This window comes from Atractosteus spatula (genome assembly GCF_055471065.1).
Source record: "Atractosteus spatula isolate fAtrSpa1 chromosome 26 unlocalized genomic scaffold, fAtrSpa1.hap1 SUPER_26_unloc_1, whole genome shotgun sequence".
Classification (NCBI taxonomy): Eukaryota; Metazoa; Chordata; class Actinopteri; order Semionotiformes; family Lepisosteidae; genus Atractosteus; species Atractosteus spatula.
This window is the reverse complement of record NW_028296644.1, coordinates 1,269,734-1,286,333: the sequence shown is the minus strand read 5'-3', so window position 1 is coordinate 1,286,333 and position 16,600 is coordinate 1,269,734. Positions and strand designations below refer to the sequence as shown.

Here is a 16,600-nt window from a genome sequence, read left to right as displayed (position 1 = left end):
AGTCCGATACGGGTGCTGAAAGCTTGAGCAACTCTCAATATCATGCTGCCTTTCCCCGCAGTAAATCTGTTTCAATAAAAGAATGCTTCTCGCAGGTTCAATAAGGCCCCCTGGTAATTGGAGAAATCAATGATTTCGAATGAATTCAGTATGCGTTAAAAGACAGCTATACACACAGAAAACATGCAGGATGTTTCCCGAGCCGAAACACAGTGCGTTTTTCCACGACTTTGACAAAGCCCGCCCACTGAAAACTGCAGCAGATCGTGTAAAGACGTTCAACTTTGTAACTACTGCAAGCACAGGAAGCAGAATAAATTCCTCTTTTCAAACTGTCAAAGGTTTGCTTTGCGAACGCTGCAGGACATCGCACAATCTCTTTTGAACGGGGACAAATGATTTCTTATGGGGCGCAGTAAGTACAGACGTTTAAAAAGCTCCACTCATGCGACGATGCAGCATGAAGAAGCGCAACCTAGCGTTTGACAGACAAAAGCCGGGCGCCGCTACGAGCAATATGAAATCAAACTGACAGAACACGGCGTTTCGCGCTGACTCAAAAGTGTTCTCGACAGATCTGTTCCCTGCATAACGCTGAAAGAGCTAAAGAGCGTTTCTGTCGAGAAGAAACAAGTTCATTTCTTTCTACCATGATGTCACCATGACAAAATCTGTCTTTAAACACCTTGCTCAGTCTCTGACGAGACTGTCAAAAATTGCTTTCGCCGATTGTATTGCAAACCGGCGGAAGCGGGGTATTGGGAAAAGTTTTCAACTAGCAATAATCGCGCCTCGGCTAAACCTCACAGGCTACGATACTGCCACTGCGCAAAGTTGACGGTTGCCAGGCAACCGCGGGGATCCTATGGAAATCGTTATCAATCGTCTCATGGCATGTCGTTGCTGTAACGCTTCATATTTGTCGTCTTCTTCTTATAGCTCGAGGTTTTGAAGAATTTCATGACAGACAAGGTCTCCGTTGGGAACAAAGGGCGTTGTGAGAAAACCGTTGCTTATTTTCAGCAGCAGAAATACAACCTTTTAAATACAAGATGACAGAACAATGACGAAGGGCATGCCGGGAGGAAATCATGCACTACAGAGGAAAGGGGGCGGCCACGTACAGTTCACATTCAAGCCACAAGTACTCTTCTCGGATGTTGCACAAACAAATCATAACGCCCTGAAAGCATTGCAGCATGTCTGTGTCCCACTTCCCGTAGCTGCAGGACGTCTGACACGAACGGACAAACACAATCTGTGGCGTTTAGCGTGACATAGTCTTGCAGGCATCGTGCTGTCTCACTGCAATACTATACCGCTGGAGGAAACAGTCCATCTGGCCATGAAACTCATTTGAACGTCTAGCTACAGTAACTAACAATATCATGATTTGTTCACGATGTGTGGAATCAGCACGTCCCGGAGACAGCGTCCGATATCGTGAGCATTATCTGGTGGTGTCCTGCAGGGCTCCAGCAGCTGTGCGTTGGTGGTATAGTGGTGAGCATAGCTGCCTTCCAAGCAGTTGACCCGCGTTCGATTCCCGGCCAACGCAGCGCCGAGTGTCTGTAACTTCTTATGAACCTAAAAATGTGACCAGCAAAGCAAAGCCTTTTTTGAAAGAGGTTGCACAAATGAATTGGGGGAGAAACTTACAGGGGATTCTTTGCGATGTCTGCATACACGCAGTCCGATATGGGTGCTGAAAACTTGAGAAACTCTCAATATCTTGCTGCCTTTCCCCGGAATAAATCTGTTACATTGAAAGACAGCTTCTCGCAGGTTCAAAAAGGGCCCCTGTTAATTGGAGAAATCAATGATTTCGAATGAGTTCTGTATGCGTTAAAAGACAGCTATACACACAGAAAACATGCAGGGTGTTTCCCGAGCCGAAACACAGTGCCTTTTTCCAAGCCATTTGACAAAGCCCGCCCACTGAAAACTGCAGCAGATCGTGTAAAGACGTTCGACTTTGTAACTACTGCAAGAACAGGAAGCAGAATAAATTCCTCTTTTCAAACTGTCAAAGGTTTGCCTTGCGAACGCTGCAGGACATCGCACAATCTCTTTTGAACGGGGACAAATGATTTCTTATGGGGCGCAGTAAGAACAGACGTTTTAAAAGCACCACTCATGCCGGCGATGCAGCACGAAGAAGCGCAACCTAGCATTTGACAGACAAAAGCCGGGCGCCGCTACGAGAATCTTAAAGGGCATTCTGAGCGATGTCTGCTTACACGCAGTCCGATACGGGTGCTGAAAGCTTGAGCAACTCTCAATATCATGCTGCCTTTCCCCGCAGTAAATCTGTTTCATTAAAAGAATGCTTCTCGCAGGTTCAATAAGGCCCCCTGGTAATTGGAGAAATCAATGATTTCGAATGAATTCTGTATGCGTTAAAAGACAGCTATACACACAGAAAACATGCAGGATGTTTCCCGAGCCGAAACACAGTGCGTTTTTCCACGACTTTGACAAAGCCCGCCCACTGAAAACTGCAGCAGATCGTGTAAAGACGTTCAACTTTGTAACTACTGCAAGCACAGGAAGCAGAATAAATTCCTCTTTTCAAACTGTCAAAGGTTTGCTTTGCGAACGCTGCAGGACATCGCACAATCTCTTTTGAACGGGGACAAATGATTTCTTATGGGGCGCAGTAAGTACAGACGTTTAAAAAGCTCCACTCATGCGACGATGCAGCATGAAGAAGCGCAACCTAGCGTTTGACAGACAAAAGCCGGGCGCCGCTACGAGCAATATGAAATCAAACTGACAGAACACGGCGTTTCGCGCTGACTCAAAAGTGTTCTCGACAGATCTGTTCCCTGCATAACGCTGAAAGAGCTAAAGAGCGTTTCTGTCGACAAGAAACAAGTTCATTTCTTTCTACCATGATGTCACCATGACAAAATCTGTCTTTAAACACCTTGCTCAGTCTCTGACGAGACTGTCAAAAATTGCTTTCGCCGATTGTATTGCAAACCGGCGGAAGCGGGGTATTGGGAAAAGTTTTCAACTAGCAATAATCGCGCCTCGGCTAAACCTCACAGGCTACGATACTGCCACTGCGCAAAGCTGACGGTTGCCAGGCAACCGCGGGGATCCTATGGAAATCGTTATCAATCGTCTCATGGCATGTCGTTGCTGTAACGCTTCATATTTGTCGTCTTCTTCTTATAGCTCGAGGTTTTGAAGAATTTCATGACAGACAAGGTCTCCGTTGGGAACAAAGGGCGTTGTGAGAAAACCGTTGCTTATTTTCAGCAGCAGAAATACAACCCTTTAAATACAAGATGACAGAACAATGACGAAGGGCATGCCGGGAGGAAATCATGCACTACAGAGGAAAGGGGGCGGCCACGTACAGTTCACATTCAAGCCACAAGTACTCTTCTCGGATGTTGCACAAACAAATCATAACGCCCTGAAAGCATTGCAGCATGTCTGTGTCCCACTTCCCGTAGCTGCAGGACGACTGACACGAACGGACAAACACAATCTGTGGCGTTTAGCGTGACATAGTCTTGCAGGCATCGTGCTGTCTCACTGCAATACTATACCGCTGGAGGAAACAGTCCATCTGGCCATGAAACTCATTTGAACGTCTAGCTACAGTAACTAACAATATCATGATTTGTTCACGATGTGTGGAATCAGCACGTCCCGGAGACAGCGTCCGATATCGTGAGCATTATCTGGTGGTGTCCTGCAGGGCTCCAGCAGCTGTGCGTTGGTGGTATAGTGGTGAGCATAGCTGCCTTCCAAGCAGTTGACCCGCGTTCGATTCCCAGCCAACGCAGCGCCGAGTGTCTGTAACTTCTCTTATGAACCTAAAAATGTGACCAGCAAAGCCTTTTTTGAAAGAGGTTGCACAAATGAATTGGGGGAGAATCTTACAGGGGATTCTTTGCGATGTCTGCATACACGCAGTCCGATATGGGTGCTGAAAACTTGAGAAACTCTCAATATCATGCTGCCTTTCCCCGCAGTAAATCTGTTACATTGAAAGACAGCTTCTCGCAGGTTCAAAAAGGGCCCCTGTTAATTGGAGAAATCAATGATTTCGAATGAGTTCTGTATGCGTTAAAAGACAGCTATACACACAGAAAACATGCAGGGTGTTTCCCGAGCCGAAACACAGTGCCTTTTTCCAAGCCATTTGACAAAGCCCGCCCACTGAAAACTGCAGCAGATCGTGTAAAGACGTTCGACTTTGTAACTACTGCAAGAAGAGGAAGCAGAATAAATTCCTCTTTTCAAACTGTCAAAGGTTTGCCTTGCGAACGCTGCAGGACATCGCACAATCTCTTTTGAACGGGGACAAATGATTTCTTATGGGGCGCAGTAAGAACAGACGTTTTAAAAGCTCCACTCATGCCGGCGATGCAGCACGAAGAAGCGCAACCTAGCATTTGACAGACAAAAGCCGGGCGCCGCTACGAGAATCTTAAAGGGCATTCTGAGCGATGTCTGCTTACACGCAGTCCGATACGGGTGCTGAAAGCTTGAGCAACTCTCAATATCATGCTGCCTTTCCCCGGAGTAAATCTGTTTCATTAAAAGAATGCTTCTCGCAGGTTCAATAAGGCCCCCTGGTAATTGGAGAAATCAATGATTTCGAATGAATTCTGTATGCGTTAAAAGACAGCTATACACACAGAAAACATGCAGGATGTTTCCCGAGCCGAAACACAGTGCGTTTTTCCACGACTTTGACAAAGCTCGCCCACTGAAAACTGCAGCAGATCGTGTAAAGACGTTCAACTTTGTAACTACTGCAAGCACAGGAAGCAGAATAAATTCCTCTTTTCAAACTGTCAAAGGTTTGCTTTGCGAACGCTGCAGGACATCGCACAATCTCTTTTGAACGGGGACAAATGATTTCTTATGGGGCGCAGTAAGTACAGACGTTTAAAAAGCTCCACTCATGCGACGATGCAGCATGAAGAAGCGCAACCTAGCGTTTGACAGACAAAAGCCGGGCGCCGCTACGAGCAATATGAAATCAAACTGACAGAACACGGCGTTTCGCGCTGACTCAAAAGTGTTCTCGACAGATCTGTTCCCTGCATAACGCTGAAAGAGCTAAAGAGCGTTTCTGTCGAGAAGAAACAAGTTCATTTCTTTCTACCATGATGTCACCATGACAAAATCTGTCTTTAAACACCTTGCTCAGTCTCTGACGAGACTGTCAAAAATTGCTTTCGCCGATTGTATTGCAAACCGGCGGAAGCGGGGTATTGGGAAAAGTTTTCAACTAGCAATAATCGCACCTCGGCTAAACCTCACAGGCTACGATACTGCCACTGCGCAAAGTTGACGGTTGCCAGGCAACCGCGGGGATCCTATGGAAATCGTTATCAATCGTCTCATGGCATGTCGTTGCTGTAACGCTTCATATTTGTCGTCTTCTTCTTATAGCTCGAGGTTTTGAAGAATTTCATGACAGACAAGGTCTCCGTTGGGAACAAAGGGCGTTGTGAGAAAACCGTTGCTTATTTTCAGCAGCAGAAATACAACCTTTTAAATACAAGATGACAGAACAATGACGAAGGGCATGCCGGGAGGAAATCATGCACTACAGAGGAAAGGGGGCGGCCACGTACAGTTCACATTCAAGCCACAAGTACTCTTCTCGGATGTTGCACAAACAAATCATAACGCCCTGAAAGCATTGCAGCATGTCTGTGTCCCACTTCCCGTAGCTGCAGGACGTCTGACACGAACGGACAAACACAATCTGTGGCGTTTAGCGTGACATAGTCTTGCAGGCATCGTGCTGTCTCACTGCAATACTATACCGCTGGAGGAAACAGTCCATCTGGCCATGAAACTCATTTGAACGTCTAGCTACAGTAACTAACAATATCATGATTTGTTCACGATGTGTGGAATCAGCACGTCCCGGAGACAGCGTCCGATATCGTGAGCATTATCTGGTGGTGTCCTGCAGGGCTCCAGCAGCTGTGCGTTGGTGGTATAGTGGTGAGCATAGCTGCCTTCCAAGCAGTTGACCCGGGTTCGATTCCCGGCCAACGCAGCGCCGAGTGTCTGTAACTTCTCTTATGAACCTAAAAATGTGACCAACAAAGCAAAGCCTTTTTTGAAAGAGGTTGCACAAATGAATTGGGGGAGAATCTTACAGGGGATTCTTTGCGATGTCTGCATACACGCAGTCCGATATGGGTGCTGAAAACTTGAGAAACTCTCAATATCATGCTGCCTTTCCCCGGAGTAAATCTGTTACATTGAAAGACAGCTTCTCGCAGGTTCAAAAAGGGCCCCTGTTAATTGGAGAAATCAATGATTTCGAATGAGTTCTGTATGCGTTAAAAAACAGCTATACACACAGAAAACATGCAGGGTGTTTCCCGAGCCGAAACACAGTGCCTTTTTCCAAGCCATTTGACAAAGCCCGCCCACTGAAAACTGCAGCAGATCTTGTAAAGACGTTCGACTTTGTAACTACTGCAAGAACAGGAAGCAGAATAAATTCCTCTTTTCAAACTGTCAAAGGTTTGCCTTGCGAACGCTGCAGGACATCGCACAATCTCTTTTGAACGGGGACAAATGATTTCTTATGGGGCGCAGTAAGAACAGACGTTTTAAAAGCTCCACTCATGCCGGCGATGCAGCACGAAGAAGCGCAACCTAGCATTTGACAGACAAAAGCCGGGCGCCGCTACGAGAATCTTAAAGGGCATTCTGAGCGATGTCTGCTTACACGCAGTCCGATACGGGTGCTGAAAGCTTGAGCAACTCTCAATATCATGCTGCCTTTCCCCGGAGTAAATCTGTTTCATTAAAAGAATGCTTCTCGCAGGTTCAATAAGGCCCCCTGGTAATTGGAGAAATCAATGATTTCGAATGAATTCTGTATGCGTTAAAAGACAGCTATACACACAGAAAACATGCAGGATGTTTCCCGAGCCGAAACACAGTGCGTTTTTCCACGACTTTGACAAAGCCCACCCACTGAAAACTGCAGCAGATCGTTTAAACACGTTCAACTTTGTAACTACTGCAAGCACAGGAAGCAGAATAAATTCCTCTTTTCAAACTGTCAAAGGTTTGCTTTGCGAACGCTGCAGGACATCGCACAATCTCTTTTGAACGGGGACAAATGATTTCTTATGGGGCGCAGTAAGTACAGACGTTTAAAAAGCTCCACTCATGCGACGATGCAGCATGAAGAAGCGCAACCTAGCGTTTGACAGACAAAAGCCGGGCGCCGCTACGAGCAATATGAAATCAAACTGACAGAACACGGCGTTTCGCGCTGACTCAAAAGTGTTCTCGACAGATCTGTTCCCTGCATAACGCTGAAAGAGCTAAAGAGCGTTTCTGTCGACAAGAAACAAGTTCATTTCTTTCTACCATGATGTCACCATGACAAAATCTGTCTTTAAACACCTTGCTCAGTCTCTGACGAGACTGTCAAAAATTGCTTTCGCCGATTGTATTGCAAACCGGCGGAAGCGGGGTATTGGGAAAAGTTTTCAACTAGCAATAATCGCACCTCGGCTAAACCTCACAGGCTACGATACTGCCACTGCGCAAAGTTGACGGTTGCCAGGCAACCGCGGGGATCCTATGGAAATCGTTATCAATCGTCTCATGGCATGTCGTTGCTGTAACGCTTCATATTTGTCGTCTTCTTCTTATAGCTCGAGGTTTTGAAGAATTTCATGACAGACAAGGTCTCCGTTGGGAACAAAGGGCGTTGTGAGAAAACCGTTGCTTATTTTCAGCAGCAGAAATACAACCTTTTAAATACAAGATGACAGAACAATGACGAAGGGCATGCCGGGAGGAAATCATGCACTACAGAGGAAAGGGGGCGGCCACGTACAGTTCACATTCAAGCCACAAGTACTCTTCTCGGATGTTGCACAAACAAATCATAACGCCCTGAAAGCATTGCAGCATGTCTGTGTCCCACTTCCCGTAGCTGCAGGACGTCTGACACGAACGGACAAACACAATCTGTGGCGTTTAGCGTGACATAGTCTTGCAGGCATCGTGCTGTCTCACTGCAATACTATACCGCTGGAGGAAACAGTCCATCTGGCCATGAAACTCATTTGAACGTCTAGCTACAGTAACTAACAATATCATGATTTGTTCACGATGTGTGGAATCAGCACGTCCCGGAGACAGCGTCCGATATCGTGAGCATTATCTGGTGGTGTCCTGCAGGGCTCCAGCAGCTGTGCGTTGGTGGTATAGTGGTGAGCATAGCTGCCTTCCAAGCAGTTGACCCGGGTTCGATTCCCGGCCAACGCAGCGCCGAGTGTCTGTAACTTCTCTTATGAACCTAAAAATGTGACCAACAAAGCAAAGCCTTTTTTGAAAGAGGTTGCACAAATGAATTGGGGGAGAATCTTACAGGGGATTCTTTGCGATGTCTGCATACACGCAGTCCGATATGGGTGCTGAAAACTTGAGAAACTCTCAATATCATGCTGCCTTTCCCCGGAGTAAATCTGTTACATTGAAAGACAGCTTCTCGCAGGTTCAAAAAGGGCCCCTGTTAATTGGAGAAATCAATGATTTCGAATGAGTTCTGTATGCGTTAAAAAACAGCTATACACACAGAAAACATGCAGGGTGTTTCCCGAGCCGAAACACAGTGCCTTTTTCCAAGCCATTTGACAAAGCCCGCCCACTGAAAACTGCAGCAGATCTTGTAAAGACGTTCGACTTTGTAACTACTGCAAGAACAGGAAGCAGAATAAATTCCTCTTTTCAAACTGTCAAAGGTTTGCCTTGCGAACGCTGCAGGACATCGCACAATCTCTTTTGAACGGGGACAAATGATTTCTTATGGGGCGCAGTAAGAACAGACGTTTTAAAAGCTCCACTCATGCCGGCGATGCAGCACGAAGAAGCGCAACCTAGCATTTGACAGACAAAAGCCGGGCGCCGCTACGAGAATCTTAAAGGGCATTCTGAGCGATGTCTGCTTACACGCAGTCCGATACGGGTGCTGAAAGCTTGAGCAACTCTCAATATCATGCTGCCTTTCCCCGGAGTAAATCTGTTTCATTAAAAGAATGTTTCTCGCAGGTTCAATAAGGCCCCCTGGTAATTGGAGAAATCAATGATTTCGAATGAATTCTGTATGCGTTAAAAGACAGCTATACACACAGAAAACATGCAGGATGTTTCCCGAGCCGAAACACAGTGCGTTTTTCCACGACTTTGACAAAGCCCACCCACTGAAAACTGCAGCAGATCGTTTAAACACGTTCAACTTTGTAACTACTGCAAGCACAGGAAGCAGAATAAATTCCTCTTTTCAAACTGTCAAAGGTTTGCTTTGCGAACGCTGCAGGACATCGCACAATCTCTTTTGAACGGGGACAAATGATTTCTTATGGGGCGCAGTAAGTACAGACGTTTAAAAAGCTCCACTCATGCGACGATGCAGCATGAAGAAGCGCTACCTAGCGTTTGACAGACAAAAGCCGGGCGCCGCTACGAGCAATATGAAATCAAACTGACAGAACACGGCGTTTCGCGCTGACTCAAAAGTGTTCTCAACAGATCTGTTCCCTGCATAACGCTGAAAGAGCTAAAGAGCGTTTCTGTCGACAAGAAACAAGTTCATTTCTTTCTACCATGATGTCACCATGACAAAATCTGTCTTTAAACACCTTGCTCAGTCTCTGACGAGACTGTCAAAAATTGCTTTCGCCGATTGTATTGCAAACCGGCGGAAGTGGGGTATTGGGAAAAGTTTTCAACTAGCAATAATCGCGCCTCGGCTAAACCTCACAGGCTACGATACTGCCACTGCGCAAAGTTGACGGTTGCCAGGCAACCGCGGGGATCCTATGGAAATCGTTATCAATCGTCTCATGGCATGTCGTTGCTGTAACGCTTCATATTTGTCGTCTTCTTCTTATAGCTCGAGGTTTTGAAGAATTTCATGACAGACAAGGTCTCCGTTGGGAACAAAGGGCGTTGTGAGAAAACCGTTGCTTATTTTCAGCAGCAGAAATACAACCCATTAAATACAAGATGACAGAACAATGACGAAGGGCATGCCGGGAGGAAATCATGCACTACAGAGGAAAGGGGGCGGCCACGTACAGTTCACATTCAAGCCACAAGTACTCTTCTCGGATGTTGCACAAACAAATCATAACGCCCTGAAAGCATTGCAGCATGTCTGTGTCCCACTTCCCGTAGCTGCAGGACGACTGACACGAACGGACAAACACAATCTGTGGCGTTTAGCGTGACATAGTCTTGCAGGCATCGTGCTGTCTCACTGCAATACTATACCGCTGGAGGAAACAGTCCATCTGGCCATGAAACTCATTTGAACGTCTAGCTACAGTAACTAACAATATCATGATTTGTTCACGATGTGTGGAATCAGCACGTCCCGGAGACAGCGTCCGATATCGTGAGCATTATCTGGTGGTGTCCTGCAGGGCTCCAGCATCTGTGCGTTGGTGGTATAGTGGTGAGCATAGCTGCCTTCCAAGCAGTTGACCCGGGTTCGATTCCCGGCCAACGCAGCGCCGAGTGTCTGTAACTTCTCTTATGAACCTAAAAATGTGACCAGCAAAGCCTTTTTTGAAAGAGGTTGCACAAATGAATTGGGGGAGAATCTTACAGGGGATTCTTTGCGATGTCTGCATACACGCAGTCCGATATGGGTGCTGAAAACTTGAGAAACTCTCAATATCATGCTGCCTTTCCCCGGAGTAAATCTGTTACATTGAAAGACAGCTTCTCGCAGGTTCAAAAAGGGCCCCTGTTAATTGGAGAAATCAATGATTTTGAATGAGTTCTGTATGCGTTAAAAGACAGCTATACACACAGAAAACATGCAGGGTGTTTCCCGAGCCGAAACACAGTGCCTTTTTCCAAGCCATTTGACAAAGCCCGCCCACTGAAAACTGCAGCAGATCGTGTAAAGACGTTCGACTTTGTAACTACTGCAAGAACAGGAAGCAGAATAAATTCCTCTTTTCAAACTGTCAAAGGTTTGCCTTGCGAACGCTGCAGGACATCGCACAATCTCTTTTGAACGGGGACAAATGATTTCTTATGGGGCGCAGTAAGAACAGACGTTTTAAAAGCTCCACTCATGCCAGCGATGCAGCACGAAGAAGCGCAACCTAGCATTTGACAGACAAAAGCCGGGCGCCGCTACGAGAATCTTAAAGGGCATTCTGAGCGATGTCTGCTTACACGCAGTCCGATACGGGTGCTGAAAGCTTGAGCAACTCTCAATATCATGCTGCCTTTCCCCGGAGTAAATCTGTTTCATTAAAAGAATGCTTCTCGCAGGTTCAATAAGGCCCCCTGGTAATTGGAGAAATCAATGATTTCGAATGAATTCTGTATGCGTTAAAAGACAGCTATACACACAGAAAACATGCAGGATGTTTCCCGAGCTAAAACACAGTGCGTTTTTCCACGACTTTGACAAAGCCCACCCACTGAAAACTGCAGCAGATCGTTTAAACACGTTCAACTTTGTAACTACTGCAAGCACAGGAAGCAGAATAAATTCCTCTTTTCAAACTGTCAAAGGTTTGCTTTGCGAACGCTGCAGGACATCGCACAATCTCTTTTGAACGGGGACAAATGATTTCTTATGGGGCGCAGTAAGTACAGACGTTTAAAAAGCTCCACTCATGCGACGATGCAGCATGAAGAAGCGCAACCTAGCGTTTGACAGACAAAAGCCGGGCGCCGCTACGAGCAATATGAAATCAAACTGACAGAACACGGCGTTTCGCGCTGACTCAAAAGTGTTCTCGACAGATCTGTTCCCTGCATAACGCTGAAAGAGCTAAAGAGGGTTTCTGTCGACAAGAAACAAGTTCATTTCTTTCTACCATGATGTCACCATGACAAAATCTGTCTTTAAACACCTTGCTCAGTCTCTGACGAGACTGTCAAAAATTGCTTTCGCCGATTGTATTGCAAACCGGCGGAAGCGGGGTATTGGGAAAAGTTTTCAACTAGCAATAATCGCGCCTCGGCTAAACCTCACAGGCTACGATACTGCCACTGCGCAAAGCTGACGGTTGCCAGGCAACCGCGGGGATCCTATGGAAATCGTTATCAATCGTCTCATGGCATGTCGTTGCTGTAACGCTTCATATTTGTCGTCTTCTTCTTATAGCTCGAGGTTTTGAAGAATTTCATGACAGACAAGGTCTCCGTTGGGAACAAAGGGCGTTGTGAGAAAACCGTTGCTTATTTTCAGCAGCAGAAATACAACCCATTAAATACAAGATGACAGAACAATGACGAAGGGCATGCCGGGAGGAAATCATGCACTACAGAGGAAAGGGGGCGGCCACGTACAGTTCACATTCAAGCCACAAGTACTCTTCTCGGGTGTTGCACAAACAAATCATAACGCCCTGAAAGCATTGCAGCATGTCTGTGTCCCACTTCCCGTAGCTGCAGGACGACTGACACGAACGGACAAACACAATCTGTGGCGTTTAGCGTGACATAGTCTTGCAGGCATCGTGCTGTCTCACTGCAATACTATACCGCTGGAGGAAACAGTCCATCTGGCCATGAAACTCATTTGAACGTCTAGCTACAGTAACTAACAGTATCATGATTTGTTCACGATGTGTGGAATCAGCACGTCCCGGAGACAGCGTCCGATATCGTGAGCATTATCTGGTGGTGTCCTGCAGGGCTCCAGCAGCTGTGCGTTGGTGGTATAGTGGTGAGCATAGCTGCCTTCTAAGCAGTTGACCCGGGTTCGATTCCCGGCCAACGCAGCGCCGAGTGTCTGTAACTTCTCTTATGAACCTAAAAATGTGACCAGCAAAGCAAAGCCTTTTTTGAAAGAGGTTGCACAAATGAATTGGGGGAGAATCTTACAGGGGATTCTTTGCGATGTCTGCATACACGCAGTCCGATATGGGTGCTGAAAACTTGAGAAACTCTCAATATCATGCTGCCTTTCCCCGGAGTAAATCTGTTACATTGAAAGACAGCTTCTCGCAGGTTCAAAAAGGGCCCCTGTTAATTGGAGAAATCAATGATTTCGAATGAGTTCTGTATGCGTTAAAAGACAGCTATACACACAGAAAACATGCAGGGTGTTTCCCGAGCCGAAACACAGTGCCTTTTTCCAAGCCATTTGACAAAGCCCGCCCACTGAAAACTGCAGCAGATCGTGTAAAGACGTTCGACTTTGTAACTACTGCAAGAACAGGAAGCAGAATAAATTCCTCTTTTCAAACTGTCAAAGGTTTGCCTTGCGAACGCTGCAGGACATCGCACAATCTCTTTTGAACGGGGACAAATGATTTCTTATGGGGCGCAGTAAGAACAGACGTTTTAAAAGCTCCACTCATGCCGGCGATGCAGCACGAAGAAGCGCAACCTAGCATTTGACAGACAAAAGCCGGGCGCCGCTACGAGAATCTTAAAGGGCATTCTGAGCGATGTCTGCTTACACGCAGTCCAATACGGGTGCTGAAAGCTTGAGCAACTCTCAATATCATGCTGCCTTTCCCCGGAGTAAATCTGTTTCATTAAAAGAATGCTTCTCGCAGGTGCAATAAGGCCCCCTGGTAATTGGAGAAATCAATGATTTCGAATGAATTCAGTATGCGTTAAAAGACAGCTATACACACAGAAAACATGCAGGATGTTTCCCGAGCCGAAACACAGTGCGTTTTTCCACGACTTTGACAAAGCTCGCCCACTGAAAACTGCAGCAGATCGTGTAAAGACGTTCAACTTTGTAACTACTGCAAGCACAGGAAGCAGAATAAATTCCTCTTTTCAAACTGTCAAAGGTTTGCTTTGCGAACGCTGCAGGACATCGCACAATCTCTTTTGAACGGGGACAAATGATTTCTTATGGGGCGCAGTAAGTACAGACGTTTAAAAAGCTCCACTCATGCGACGATGCAGCATGAAGAAGCGCAACCTAGCGTTTGACAGACAAAAGCCGGGCGCCGCTACGAGCAATATGAAATCAAACTGACAGAACACGGCGTTTCGCGCTGACTCAAAAGTGTTCTCGACAGATCTGTTCCCTGCATAACGCTGAAAGAGCTAAAGAGCGTTTCTGTCGAGAAGAAACAAGTTCATTTCTTTCTACCATGATGTCACCATGACAAAATCTGTCTTTAAACACCTTGCTCAGTCTCTGACGAGACTGTCAAAAATTGCTTTCGCCGATTGTATTGCAAACCGGCGGAAGCGGGGTATTGGGAAAAGTTTTCAACTAGCAATAATCGCGCCTCGGCTAAACCTCACAGGCTACGATACTGCCACTGCGCAAAGTTGACGGTTGCCAGGCAACCGCGGGGATCCTATGGAAATCGTTATCAATCGTCTCATGGCATGTCGTTGCTGTAACGCTTCATATTTGTCGTCTTCTTCTTATAGCTCGAGGTTTTGAAGAATTTCATGACAGACAAGGTCTCCGTTGGGAACAAAGGGCGTTGTGAGAAAACCGTTGCTTATTTTCAGCAGCAGAAATACAACCTTTTAAATACAAGATGACAGAACAATGACGAAGGGCATGCCGGGAGGAAATCATGCACTACAGAGGAAAGGGGGCGGCCACGTACAGTTCACATTCAAGCCACAAGTACTCTTCTCGGATGTTGCACAAACAAATCATAACGCCCTGAAAGCATTGCAGCATGTCTGTGTCCCACTTCCCGTAGCTGCAGGACGACTGACACGAACGGACAAACACAATCTGTGGCGTTTAGCGTGACATAGTCTTGCAGGCATCGTGCTGTCTCACTGCAATACTATACCGCTGGAGGAAACAGTCCATCTGGCCATGAAACTCATTTGAACGTCTAGCTACAGTAACTAACAATATCATGATTTGTTCACGATGTGTGGAATCAGCACGTCCCGGAGACAGCGTCCGATATCGTGAGCATTATCTGGTGGTGTCCTGCAGGGCTCCAGCAGCTGTGCGTTGGTGGTATAGTGGTGAGCATAGCTGCCTTCCAAGCAGTTGACCCGCGTTCGATTCCCGGCCAACGCAGCGCCGAGTGTCTGTAACTTCTCTTATGAACCTAAAAATGTGACCAGCAAAGCCTTTTTTGAAAGAGCTTGCACAAATGAATTGGGGGAGAATCTTACAGGGGATTCTTTGCGATGTCTGCATACACGCAGTCCGATATGGGTGCTGAAAACTTGAGAAACTCTCAATATCATGCTGCCTTTCCCCGGAGTAAATCTGTTACATTGAAAGACAGCTTCTCGCAGGTTCAAAAAGGGCCCCTGTTAATTGGAGAAATCAATGATTTCGAATGAGTTCTGTATGCGTTAAAAGACAGCTATACACACAGAAAACATGCAGGGTGTTTCCCGAGCCGAAACACAGTGCCTTTTTCCAAGCCATTTGACAAAGCCCGCCCACTGAAAACTGCAGCAGATCGTGTAAAGACGTTCGACTTTGTAACTACTGCAAGAACAGGAAGCAGAATAAATTCCTCTTTTCAAACTGTCAAAGGTTTGCCTTGCGAACGCTGCAGGACATCGCACAATCTCTTTTGAACGGGGACAAATGATTTCTTATGGGGCGCAGTAAGAACAGACGTTTTAAAAGCTCCACTCATGCCGGCGATGCAGCACGAAGAAGCGCAACCTAGCATTTGACAGACAAAAGCCGGGCGCCGCTACGAGAATCTTAAAGGGCATTCTGAGCGATGTCTGCTTACACGCAGTCCGATACGGGTGCTGAAAGCTTGAGCAACTCTCAATATCATGCTGCCTTTCCCCGGAGTAAATCTGTTTCATTAAAAGAATGCTTCTCGCAGGTTCAATAAGGCCCCCTGGTAATTGGAGAAATCAATGATTTCGAATGAATTCTGTATGCGTTAAAAGACAGCTATACACACAGAAAACATGCAGGATGTTTCCCGAGCCGAAACACAGTGCGTTTTTCCACGACTTTGACAAAGCTCGCCCACTGAAAACTGCAGCAGATCGTGTAAAGACGTTCAACTTTGTAACTACTGCAAGCACAGGAAGCAGAATAAATTCCTCTTTTCAAACTGTCAAAGGTTTGCTTTGCGAACGCTGCAGGACATCGCACAATCTCTTTTGAACGGGGACAAATGATTTCTTATGGGGCGCAGTAAGTACAGACGTTTAAAAAGCTCCACTCATGCGACGATGCAGCATGAAGAAGAGCAACCTAGCGTTTGACAGACAAAAGCCGGGCGCCGCTACGAGCAATATGAAATCAAACTGACAGAACACGGCGTTTCGCGCTGACTCAAAAGTGTTCTCGACAGATCTGTTCCCTGCATAACGCTGAAAGAGCTAAAGAGCGTTTCTGTCGAGAAGAAACAAGTTCATTTCTTTCTACCATGATGTCACCATGACAAAATCTGTCTTTAAACACCTTGCTCAGTCTCTGACGAGACTGTCAAAAATTGCTTTCGCCGATTGTATTGCAAACCGGCGGAAGCGGGGTATTGGGAAAAGTTTTCAACTAGCAATAATCGCGCCTCGGCTAAACCTCACAGGCTACGATACTGCCACTGCGCAAAGTTGACGGTTGCCAGGCAACCGCGGGGATCCTATGGAAATCGTTATCAATCGTCTCATGGCA

General features: G+C 46.5%; 15 non-coding genes across 15 annotated transcripts; 7 read left to right on the top strand and 8 right to left on the bottom strand.

Moving 5' to 3' along the window:
• Positions 1-694: 694 nt before the first annotated feature.
• LOC148810405 (U4 spliceosomal RNA) lies at positions 695-836 on the bottom strand. Its single transcript, XR_016086656.1, has one exon. It is a non-coding gene; the product is annotated as a U4 spliceosomal RNA (small nuclear RNA).
• Positions 837-1,486: 650 nt separating this feature from the next.
• Positions 1,487-1,558, top strand: trnag-ucc (transfer RNA glycine (anticodon UCC)). The gene has a single exon. It is a non-coding gene; the product is annotated as a tRNA-Gly (tRNA).
• A 1,380-nt stretch (positions 1,559-2,938) lies between these two features.
• LOC148810403 (U4 spliceosomal RNA) lies at positions 2,939-3,080 on the bottom strand. Its single transcript, XR_016086786.1, has one exon. It is a non-coding gene; the product is annotated as a U4 spliceosomal RNA (small nuclear RNA).
• Positions 3,081-3,730: 650 nt separating this feature from the next.
• trnag-ucc (transfer RNA glycine (anticodon UCC)) lies at positions 3,731-3,802 on the top strand. Its single transcript has one exon. It is a non-coding gene; the product is annotated as a tRNA-Gly (tRNA).
• A 1,377-nt stretch (positions 3,803-5,179) lies between these two features.
• LOC148810401 (U4 spliceosomal RNA) lies at positions 5,180-5,321 on the bottom strand. Its single transcript, XR_016086719.1, has one exon. It is a non-coding gene; the product is annotated as a U4 spliceosomal RNA (small nuclear RNA).
• A 650-nt stretch (positions 5,322-5,971) lies between these two features.
• On the top strand, positions 5,972-6,043 carry trnag-ucc (transfer RNA glycine (anticodon UCC)). The gene has a single exon. It is a non-coding gene; the product is annotated as a tRNA-Gly (tRNA).
• A 1,382-nt stretch (positions 6,044-7,425) lies between these two features.
• Positions 7,426-7,567, bottom strand: LOC148810399 (U4 spliceosomal RNA). The gene has a single exon (XR_016086717.1). It is a non-coding gene; the product is annotated as a U4 spliceosomal RNA (small nuclear RNA).
• Positions 7,568-8,217: 650 nt separating this feature from the next.
• trnag-ucc (transfer RNA glycine (anticodon UCC)) lies at positions 8,218-8,289 on the top strand. The gene has a single exon. It is a non-coding gene; the product is annotated as a tRNA-Gly (tRNA).
• Positions 8,290-9,671: 1,382 nt separating this feature from the next.
• On the bottom strand, positions 9,672-9,813 carry LOC148810397 (U4 spliceosomal RNA). Its single transcript, XR_016086722.1, has one exon. It is a non-coding gene; the product is annotated as a U4 spliceosomal RNA (small nuclear RNA).
• A 650-nt stretch (positions 9,814-10,463) lies between these two features.
• On the top strand, positions 10,464-10,535 carry trnag-ucc (transfer RNA glycine (anticodon UCC)). Its single transcript has one exon. It is a non-coding gene; the product is annotated as a tRNA-Gly (tRNA).
• Positions 10,536-11,912: 1,377 nt separating this feature from the next.
• Positions 11,913-12,054, bottom strand: LOC148810395 (U4 spliceosomal RNA). Its single transcript, XR_016086785.1, has one exon. It is a non-coding gene; the product is annotated as a U4 spliceosomal RNA (small nuclear RNA).
• Positions 12,055-12,704: 650 nt separating this feature from the next.
• Positions 12,705-12,776, top strand: trnar-ucu (transfer RNA arginine (anticodon UCU)). The gene has a single exon. It is a non-coding gene; the product is annotated as a tRNA-Arg (tRNA).
• Positions 12,777-14,158: 1,382 nt separating this feature from the next.
• LOC148810393 (U4 spliceosomal RNA) lies at positions 14,159-14,300 on the bottom strand. Its single transcript, XR_016086655.1, has one exon. It is a non-coding gene; the product is annotated as a U4 spliceosomal RNA (small nuclear RNA).
• A 650-nt stretch (positions 14,301-14,950) lies between these two features.
• Positions 14,951-15,022, top strand: trnag-ucc (transfer RNA glycine (anticodon UCC)). Its single transcript has one exon. It is a non-coding gene; the product is annotated as a tRNA-Gly (tRNA).
• A 1,377-nt stretch (positions 15,023-16,399) lies between these two features.
• Positions 16,400-16,541, bottom strand: LOC148810391 (U4 spliceosomal RNA). The gene has a single exon (XR_016086654.1). It is a non-coding gene; the product is annotated as a U4 spliceosomal RNA (small nuclear RNA).
• Positions 16,542-16,600: the final 59 nt, after the last annotated feature.